Source organism: Saccopteryx bilineata, chromosome 1 (genome assembly GCF_036850765.1).
Source record: "Saccopteryx bilineata isolate mSacBil1 chromosome 1, mSacBil1_pri_phased_curated, whole genome shotgun sequence".
NCBI classification, from domain to species: Eukaryota; Metazoa; Chordata; class Mammalia; order Chiroptera; family Emballonuridae; genus Saccopteryx; species Saccopteryx bilineata.
The window spans coordinates 176,328,314-176,339,371 of record NC_089490.1 but is presented as its reverse complement, the minus strand read 5'-3'; the positions used below and the strand labels follow the sequence as shown (position 1 = coordinate 176,339,371).

Here is an 11,058-nt window from a genome sequence, read left to right as displayed (position 1 = left end):
TTCAGAAATTGCATTGTGGCTGTGTTAAAACTGGATGCAATTGCAAGCTTGTACATACTGTTTAGAAAGTTTACCTCTGCCTGCTAAATTATTTACTGTATCATAACATAAGAGCTGTTAAAGGCAAAGTACCTTGTCCTTTAGCTGCTCTTGAATTAAGTCTGTAAAGATGCATATAACCCAGAAATCAAAAGCTTCTAAGAATCCAAAAGAAGAGTTACCAGTAAATTACATTTAATCTAGTTACACCTCTAGAGAAGGAACAAAAAATATCAATTTATCACAAGACCATATCATTTTTCTTTGGTATTCTAGGATTCTTAACATAGATAAAACCTAACTTAAAGAACTATAAAATTCCAGCTTCTCTCAAAGAGAAGGACCCAGTGAAGTAGGAAATGAAGGGCCATTTACCGTCTGATCTGAGTGTCCTACAGACTTTCTCCTGGAAGAAAATGCTTTTTTGAGTCATTAGCACATTCTTCTCTCCTCCCAATTTAAGTGCCTCTTTCTTCATGGAGACTTTGACCAAGAAAATACCATTCATTAGTCAAGTATCTTTTTTTTTTTTTTTTTTTAATTCAGGGGAGAGCGCGAACGCAGTCCCCCACTACCACAAATTATGCAGTCGAGTTTCCCACATTTGGGGAAGTCGCAGGGGTCAGCACATCCGGAGTGCAATGGATAAGCTTCGTTCGCCCTGGGAAAACCACCTTCGTGATCATGGTATCTCCCCTGCCAGGTAAGTATAATCATTAGTCAAGTATCTTGACAAAGGAAAACATTTTGGAAAAAAAATAGTAGGGTTCAGACAAGTGTACTTTTTCCTTCTTATACAGTACTAGGAAAGAAGTAATAGTGATATCTTTGGGCACATCTATTTGCATCATTTTAAAGGGTTTTTTTACTTTAAGTTCACTCTTCAGATATATGGAAATGAGACAAATGATGCCATAATGTTTATAAACCTCTAAGCACTGCAGTGGAAACCTAAAATAGAAATCTAGTGACCTTCTACTACTCAGTTTGAACGGGGCACAAATATATTTTAATTCTTATAACCATTTTTCTAAACACTGTTTTTCTAAATAAGACAATGTATAAATTGGCCACTATTTCTATGAAAGTTATTTCAAAACGAAATAAAATTCGGGAAAATAAATCTTAACTTCTGATTCAACCTTGAGGGAAATGGAGAATGAGAAGAAAGTCTAGCCTTTGATGAAAGAATAAAAGAAAGTGTTGGTCACCTGTGGGTACATTAACTTGACTTTGAAATTGGGTGGGATATGCTCAGGATTTCTTTTGCTAACACAGTTCCTTGAGTACTAAGCACATAATTGACTTTTGTTACATGGGAAAATCGACAGGGATCTTTAATGTTAAGTTTAACCAGAAGAAAGAGAACAACTAAAAATAACAGTGACAATAAAAAGTTTCTTCTTTTGTTAAGAAATCTGAGGTAAGAAATAAAGGCTAAGTCAACGTTACTTATTCTGAACAATCAAATATATGTCAAGAATTTCTTAGCTCCTAGAACACTTTAAAAATTAAACTTCATGAAATGAAGACTAATTATATACTTTTAACTTTAATAAGCATTCTAAAAGACACTGCCTAGAATTCATTATTCACTTTACTTTACAGCATATTTTGGACCCTTTGTCCTAAAGGTTTTGTCTTCTCAGGCAAATGTCTTAGAGACATGCCATTTGGCAAATATAAAGTTAGTACTTGCATTGTTTTATTTTATGAATATATTTTCCTTTTAAATGTTTTCTTTGCTTTTTGTTTTCTGACAGAAAAGACTGAACAATGACATATAATATTATGTTACTCCCCGGGGAATAACTTATTATCTATTAGACATTTATCAAGTACTATCAACAATTTAAAAATGCAAAAAAAAAAAAAGTCAGTGGCAAGAACTTTCATTTAATTGGTAGAATAAACATAATGACTTGAAATAAACTTGTCTCCACACACAAAAAAGAGGAAAGTCTTCGGGAAAATTTAAAAAAACTTAAAGAAACATAACTACCTCATTTATTTTTCTATTTTGCTTTGAACAGAGTATTAGTTAAATATATTCCAATTGGATTGTACCGAAATAGCGATATATCAAAGGGTCATTGTTGGGCAAATGAGTTTGTGAATTTTGTGTTTTTTGAGTTTGCTCACTTTTACTGTTAAAAATGGTGCTGGGCAGCACCAGGTATGTGATCTGTGAAATTGCTAATTACCTTCCTGCCTGGGAAGGGCCATTGTTATGCTTAGTGTGCTGGAGGAGAGTTTTTGGTGCCAGAAATGTTTTAAAAAGAGAGAAGAAGAAGAGAGAGAGAGCAGAGAGAATGCAGAGTGCTGAAGAAAAAGCTGGGGAACCAAAGGTGAGGGGGCTTTGGGACTGGTGAGGCCTTTGATTCTAGGAAAAACCAGAGAAAATTCTCCTGGCTGTGGAACTGAAGAATGTGTCACTGGCTTGGTAGCCCTGTGTGTGTTTACTCGTCGGCTGGTGCAGTGCGAGTCTTAAATAAAGGAGTGACTTACCAGTTTTTGGCTCCACTGTTTCTTTACTGTCTGTCCAAATCTAATGGGAACCTGCATGTGAATGGCCACAACAGTGACAATGGCGACTATTGGCCATGCAGTCATCTTTTAGGCACTGACTGTCCTTCTAGTACAGAAAACCTGTGCTGCAAAAATAATAGTATTTGAAGTAAATGTTTCTTTTAGTTACAAACTTAAATTATTATAAGAATAATTCCAGTAAGTTTATATTTTAGACCAGAATAAGAAAATAGAAATAAGAGTAACTGGTTGATAAAGAAAAAAAATAAAAGGAAAATTATTACTTTGAAAATGTGCTTAAAAATGGATTTTCCTTTTCTCTTTTTTCAGGGTAGTCTTTGAGACATCTCATGTCTGTCCTTCTATTGGTGTAGTGACCTTCCACAACAATTCGGATTGGTTAAATTTATTTATGAATCTATTTTTCCTTATGTGCTCAAAATTCCATGGAGTTATTCTCTTTCCTTTTGATCTCTTCTTTTAAACAAATACTCCCAATCAAAGAGAAAAAATTTATATAGTTTTATATCACTTGGGACAATTCTGCATTTTTTTCTGCATAAACATAATCTAGGGGGAATCTAGGTTTGGATAGAGATAAAATGTTAGTTTTCAGAATCTTACATGTTAAAAGTAAAGAGAAAAAAAATTACCATGTTAACACTAATAAAAATAAAAGCTGGAACTGCTAGATTATTTCAGATGAAGCAGACTGCAAAAGAAAGAACATGATCAGAAATAGTGAGAAACACTCCTTAAGGATAAAGAGGTCAATGCTCCAAGGAGACATAATAAACTGAAGTGTGTATGTGCCTAACAACAGAGCATCAGATACGGGAGGCAAAAACTGATAGAACTGAAAAACAAACAGATCCATTATTATAGTTGGTGACTTCAACACTTTCTCAGTAATAATTGATAGATTAACAGGCAGAAAAATCAGTAAGACTATAGTTAAACTGAATTGCACTATCAATCAATTTGATCTAACTGAAATGTATAGACTTCTTCATACAACAGTGGCAGAATACACATTCCTCTTAAGCTTGCATGGGATATTCACCAAGATAGATCATACTCTGGAGCACAAATACTAATAAATTTATGCAACATGAATCATTCAAGTATGTTCTTAGAACACACTGGAATAAAATTAAAGGTCAGTAACATAAAAATAGAATTAAAAATCTCCAAATATTTGGAAATTTTAAAGCGGACTTCATAAATCAATTGAATAGTCTCCAAGATTTAAAAAATATTTTAAACTGAACGAAAATGAAAATACAACATGTCCAGATTTGTAGAATGCACTGAAAGTAATGCTTTGAGAAAAATGATAGCTTTAAATTAATTTATTAGAAAAAGAGAAATATGTTAAATCAATTGTTAGGTTTAGGTTCAGGGCTCCTTTAAATTCAGAGCCCCTTCAAAACTCAAATTCCCCTCACCCAACTTCCCACTAGGCTCAAAACAGAACATTCTCACCCCTCACTGTGAGGTTGTAGTTAATTTGCTTGCTATTCTCTCTCTTAATGGCTTCCTGGCCTTCACTTTGAAATGTAGCAAAAAGTTTACCTTTGCAAAAGTGTCAGGGAAAGCTTACACTGGGGAAGGACCTGACAATTAGAGGAGTTTAAATCACAATGGTTGCTTATAAAAGCCTAGCCACGGCCCTGGCCAGTTGGCTCAGTGGTAGAACATTGGCCTGGCATGCAGAAGTTCCAGGTTCGATTCCCAGCTAGGGCACAACAGGATCACCCCCCCCCCCTCCTTCCTCTCTGTCTCTCTCTTCCCCTCCCGCAGCCAAGGCTCCATTGGAGCAAAGATGGCCTGGGTGCTGAGGATGGCTCTATGGCCTCTGCCTCAGGTGCTAGAATGGCTCTGGTTGCAACAGAGCAACCCCTCAGATGGGCAGAGCATCGCCCCCTGGTGGGTATGCCGGGTGGGTCTCGGTCAGGCGCATGCAGGAGTCTGTCTGACTGCCTCCCCGTTTCCAACTTCAGAAAAAAATAAAAAATAAAAAATAAAGCCTAGCCACAGGCCCATCTCCCAGAAATGCTGTCTTCTGATAGATCAGCTCCCATCCCAAGGGCAGTGCAAACCCATGGGAAAAGGGGGAACTGGCTTGAGTGAAGCCTCTGCCTAGGAGCTTTTGAACCAGACAAGGACTTTATTTTAAACAGTTGAGTAGGAGATAAACAATTGGAGAAGCTCTGACACCAGCCACTTCAATCCACATATGAAAAAATATTACCTTATACCTATGGAGGCAGTGACACCAGCCATTTTTTCCAAGATCCCTGACAAAGCTATATAAACCTTGCTTCATCCCTCCCTCAGGCCTACACAGCTTAGTCTGTCTTGGCCAGCCTGCACCCAGGCGTTTTATTTTTTATTTATTTTTTATTTTTTTGTATTTTTCCAAAATACAAAAAAGCAGGAAAGGGGGAAGGCAGACCGACAGACTTCCGCATGCATCTGATCAGAATCCACTCGGCATGCCAACCAGGGGGCAATGTTCTGCCCATCTGGGGAGTTGCTCCACTGCAATTGAAGCCATTCTAGTGCCTGAGGCAGAGGCCCTGGAGCCGTCTTCAGCACCTGGGCCAACTTTGCTCCAATGGAGCCTTGGCTGAGGGAGGGGAAGAGAAAGATAGAAAGAAGAGGGGGGAGGGGTAGAGAAGCAGATGGGTGCTTCTCTTGTGTGCCCTGGCCGGGAATTGAACCCGGGACCTCCACACACTGGGCCGATGCTCTATGGCTGAGCCAACTGGCCTGGGCCCAGGTGTTTTAAATAAATTTTCCTTTTGGAACATATCAGCTTTGTGATTTTAGTTCAGCTCTCCCAGTGCTCACTCAGAACTGGGAAGGCGTTAGCCTGTCAGCTATCTCCTATGGGACAAGGAAGACCAGCCGAGTCCCTTCAGGTCTGGCCTGGTTGGTGGTTCATACCGACTTGCCAGTTGTCAAGAAAGACTGAAAATAGGCTTTTCCCCTCCCCGGTGGACCAGCCCCCAGTTTCAATCTTTCATAAATAACCTAAGTTTCCACCTTAAAAAGCTAGAGAAACGGTATATTAATCAGAAAGCAAGTATAATAAAGAATTAATAATAATTAGAACAGAAATTTATAAACTGCAAATAAGAAAACAGCAAAGAATATCAATGAAATCAAAAGCTGTTTCTTTGATACGATCCATAAAATTCTAGCCAGGCTAACCAAGAAAAAAAAAGAATTATGAATTGTCAATATTATAAGTACAAGAGGTGTCATCATTACTGATTTTGTGGGTATTAAAATGATAAAGAAATGGTCTAAACACTTCTATGTTCACAAACTTGTTAACTTAGATGAAATGGAACAATTATTTGGAAGACACAGTGTACTGAACTCACACAAGGAGAAATAGTAACCTGAGTATCTTAATAGCAATTAGATAATTTGAATAAAAATTAATAACCTCCCAATAAAGAAATTCTAAGAGCCAGATGTTTTTCTAACAGTGAATGCTGTCAAACTTTTAAGGAAGAAATAGTACCAATTCTCCAAACTCTCAGAAAATGAAAGCATTGGGAATACTACCTCACTTGTTCCATGAGACCACCATTAGCATAATATCAAATCAGGAAAAGATATTACAAGAAAGGAAGAGTAGGGATCAGTATCCCTTATGAACACATATGCAGATATCCTTAGCAAAATGTTAGCAAATCTCATACAAAAATTTATGAAAGTTATTATACAGCTCAGCCACATAGGAATTAATTCAGATATTCAAAGCTGGTTCAACATTCAAAAATCAATTAATATGGACAACTGATATTTGACAAAGGAGCTAAGAGCATACAATGGAGTAAAGACAGCCTCTTTAATAAATGGTGTTGGGAAAATTGGACATCTTCCTGAAAAAAAAATGAAACTAGACCACCAACTGATACCATTCACAAAAATAAACTCAAAATGGATAAAAGACTTAAATGTAAGCCATGAAACCATAAGCATCTTAGAAGAAAACATAGGCAGTAAGCTCTCCAACATCTCTTGCAGCAATATATTTGCCAATTTATCTCCATAGGCAAGTGAAAAAAAAGACAGGATAAACAAATGGGACTATATCAAACTAAAAAGCTTTTGCACAGCTAAAGACAAGAATAGAATAAAAAGACAAACTACACAATGGGAGAATATATTTGACAATACGTCTGATAAGGGGTTAATAACCAAAATTTATAAACAACTTGTAAAACTCAACACCAGGAAGATAAACAATCCAATCAAAAAATGGTCAAAAGAAATGAATAGACACTTCTCCAAAAAGGACATACAGATGGCCAATAGGCATATAAAAAAATACTCAACATCACTAATCAGTAGAGAAATGCAAATTAAAACCACAATGAGATATCACCTCACATCAATCAGAATGGCAGTCATCAACAAAACAACACAGAATAAGTGCTGGCAAGGATGTGGAGAAAAGGGAACCCTCCTGCACTGTTTTTAGGAATATACCCTAAGAACACCATAGAACTGTTCCAAAAGGAGAAATGCACCCCCATGTTTATGGCAGCATTGTTCACAATAGCAAAGATCTGGAAACAGCCCAAGTGTCCGTCAGTAGACATGTGGATTAAAAAGCTTTGGTACATATATACTGTGGAATACTACTCAGCCATAAGAAATGATGACATCAGATCATTTACAATAACATGGATGTACCTTGATAACATTATACGGAGTGAAATAAGTAAATCAGAAAAAACTAAGAACTATATCATTCTATACATAAATGGAACATAAAAATGAGACTCAGAAACATGGACAAGAATGTGATGGTAAGGGGGGGGGGAGGAGAGGGAGGGGGTCGAAAGGCAGGGAGGGGCACAAAGAAAACCAGATAGAAGGTGATGGAAGACAATTTGACTTTGGGTGAGGGGTATGCAACATAATCAAATGTCAAAATAATCTGGAGATGTTTTCTCTGAAGATATGTACCCTGATTTATCAGTCATCTCATTAAAATTAATAAAAAAGTTTTTGAAAGAAAAAATAAATTAATATAACACCACATTAAAAAAATCTAAAACAGAATAAACATTAATTGAAGCAAAAAAAGATAAGCCTATCAATTAAAACAGACAAAATGTATAAACATATCAATTAAGCAGATAAAATACTTGTCATAATTGGATATTCTTTTATTTATAAAAGCTCTCAGTAAAGTAGGAATAGAGAGTTATTTTCTCAATTTGATAAAGAGCTTGTGCAAAAGGCCTTCGACTAACATCATGCTTACTGTTGAGAAACTGGATGCTTACTTCCTTGAGCTGGGAATGGGATGAGAGTTTGACCGAGTTTTCTCAAACTTTTTCTCTAAATATTTTAGACTTTATGGGCCATATGATCTTTGTCACAGCTACCAACTTTGCCCTTGTAAATCAAAATTACCTACAGGCAATTCTTAAATAAGTATGACAGTGTTTCAGTAGAACTTTATTTGTTGAAACAGGCAGCGGGTCCCTGAGTGGAGTGCACACACACCTGTTTCAAATGCTTACCCTTGTTGTTGTACTGATTTCCTTGTAGATCAGGACCCATTTGCAAAGGCAGTGATCTCACATAGAATAATGCTGATCAGTAGAACCTCAGAAGCACAGCTACCAAATAGGAAGATTTTTGATGCCCCAAAGTAAAGTCCACAGGTTTCCAATGTTCTCCAGTAATTAACCAGATGATCATGTTGCTGTTCTAAGTTCTAGGAAGTTCTGTAAATGGAACATGCCTGGGTCTTCCATAGTGAAATGGGACTCTCTGTTTTTATTTTGTATGAAAGATCTGTTTCAGCAAAGTATGGCCACTTCCTTCCTGTCTTTCTCTTTCTCTGAGAGCTTTTGTAAAACATTGCACTTTCCAATTACTTACATTCAGAACACACTCATGCTCTTCAGCAAGAACATTTGCATCCTGTTGTGTGATACCTGTGCTCCCGAAACACAAGAGTTTTAATAAATAAGCTTAAAATCTGTTTGAGAACTATAAAACTATTTCTCACAATAGTATGGTGAAAAGTAGTCTAATTTTTAAAGAATATCTGTCAGGAAATAAAATTAAGTTTCTTCATCTGTAGAGGTTATTCTTTTTGCCATTCCTGAAGAATTACAAAAGTGCACCTCAAATGATGTAGAAAATAGTTTGCTGAGATTTGCTCCTAATACACCTTTTAAATTTTTTTATTGAGTAACGCAACCTATTGCTGCATTCATTATTGAATAAATGTACCAGCAGCATTATTATATAGATTTCAACTGGCACCCTGTACTTTACTCAGGAAAAAGATAAAAACACACAAATTGTATTAGCATGTACATGGTGAACACACATAAAAGAAACTTATTAGTAACTCGAAGGGAAGGAAGGTTAAAACTTGGAGTCTTTATAACTAAAAGTACTGGAAAGGAGGGCGATAAGGGGTACTTATAGAAAAGCAAATGACTTTTTAGAAAGAAATTATCCTTTAGAAGAATGAATGGGGATATGATACTTTGTGACAATATCTCTTTGGATGTGGCACTGATTTCTCTTTTAAGAGAAGATTAGAATTGCTCCAGGGAAGGTATTTATGAAAATTGAGGTTCTTATAGAACTCTGCTTTTAGGCAGATAAGGGATTTCAGGATCTCAAATGGCTTCAACTTGAAATCATTCTTATACCAACGTGTATTTGGCATATTTTGGGATGACATCTCCTGATCCCTTTCAGTATGTTATTTTTTTTTTTTACTGTGAATACTTCAAAATATTAAAAATAATAGCAGATTCCAGAAAGGCAGTAGAGTTAAATTTTATATGTAGAATTACTGGCTTCCATATTAACAGTGAAAACACAAGTTCTGTGATGATTTGGATGAACAAGCCTATTTACATTAGTATAATAAAAGATAAATTAAGAAAAATCTATACAATTAAAAAATACTGAAATTCTAACAGGCATTTAAAAATAATTTATATAAATGTAAAGATACTGTATATCAGGTTCCTGAATAGGAAAAGAGATTATTATTAATTTGTTAGTCTTCCCATTTGTGATCTATACATTTAACATTTTTACCAATGTGGTCTTATTTTCATTCTTGTCTAAAATTAATTCTCCTAACAATAATTAAATAATTTTTAAAGACATAAAACAACACTATGTTTTTAAAAAATAATTCAAGGACTTTCTAGCTTATTTATTTCCAAAATCCTGATCAACACTGACAATCACTAGGTGATTTAGCTCATTTGCTCTCTGTGATACATCATTTTACTCCAACTTCCCATCTACAGACTACATTTGCACCAACTATCCTAGGTATATGCTGTTGGGTGGGGGGTCGAGACCTCAATTCTTGTCTTGCTTGAGGGAAAGGATTCAATCAAGAGAAAAAATGTAGCAAGTAAAAAAAAGAATTTATTGGCTATATGGGAAGAAAGTTAGAGAAAAGGGGACCTTGGAGATAAGTTCAAGGAGGTTAGCCCTCAATGAGCTCCTGCTGCCCATCTCTCCCCTGGTTGCAAGTCTCAGGGGGTCCCTTGCTGCTTAAGAGAAAGAGAGGGGCAAGGAAGATGCTTCTGGGGGAAGAAGAGGAGAAGGAGGAGAGGAAGGGAAAGGCACAGGTGTACTACCAGAGAGAGACAGCACTGAGACCTCTGTCCTAAGGGATGTTAAGAGTGGTGACACTGGGGGCTGTTGGGCTTGTAAAATCTGTATTTTCTGGTTTTTGCTCACTTCATTCATTCATTCACATGGCGATGCTCTCACGTGATACAGCTAATCGCCCTTCTTGCTTGGGAAGGGGCTTGATTATGCCAATGTGTGTTGGAGGAGGGCTTTCATGCAGAAAGGTTTTTAAAGGAGGAGCTAGGAGACCATTTTGGAGAAGAGTGACCACATTCTTGTAGAGAGGAGGAGCCCATATTTTAGCAGGGCAGGGAGGCCACGTGGAGGAGGCAGCCAAAATGGCAGAATGCTGAAGGGGAAGCCAGTTTGTGCAGGAGAAGAAGATGGGGAACAGAGGTGAATAAAGCTGGTGGGCCTTTTGATTCTAGGAAAACCGGAAAGATTCTTCTGGTTGTGGAACTGGAGGAGCATATGAGTGGGGTTTGGCACCCGTGTGTTTGTTTTTTACTCATTTGCTAGTACGAGTCTAGAATAAAGGAAAATGGACCACCAGTTTTTGGCTCCGCAGTTTCTTTACCATCGATCTGAATTAAATGCTAACCTACAATGGCCAGGTGGCTGTGATGGTGGCTGTGGCTACTGGCCCTACAGGGGCAATCTCAAGGAAGGATCTCAATAGAATATAGATCAGCTTTCCAGATGTGTCCTTTTAAGGTCATGGTCTCCACTGATTGGTTGGTGTGAAGGCAAGGGGTCATTAGTCAATGTAGCTGGTCCTGAAGTCAGCCATGACTTTCCTTTATCTAAATTTGCTGCTTTTCTAGGCCTGGA

General features: G+C 37.0%; 1 non-coding gene across 1 annotated transcript; it reads right to left on the bottom strand.

Annotated features, from left to right (window-relative positions):
• Positions 1 to 582: 582 nt before the first annotated feature.
• LOC136321367 (U1 spliceosomal RNA) lies at positions 583 to 750 on the bottom strand. The gene has a single exon (XR_010728625.1). It is a non-coding gene; the product is annotated as a U1 spliceosomal RNA (small nuclear RNA).
• Positions 751 to 11,058: the final 10,308 nt, after the last annotated feature.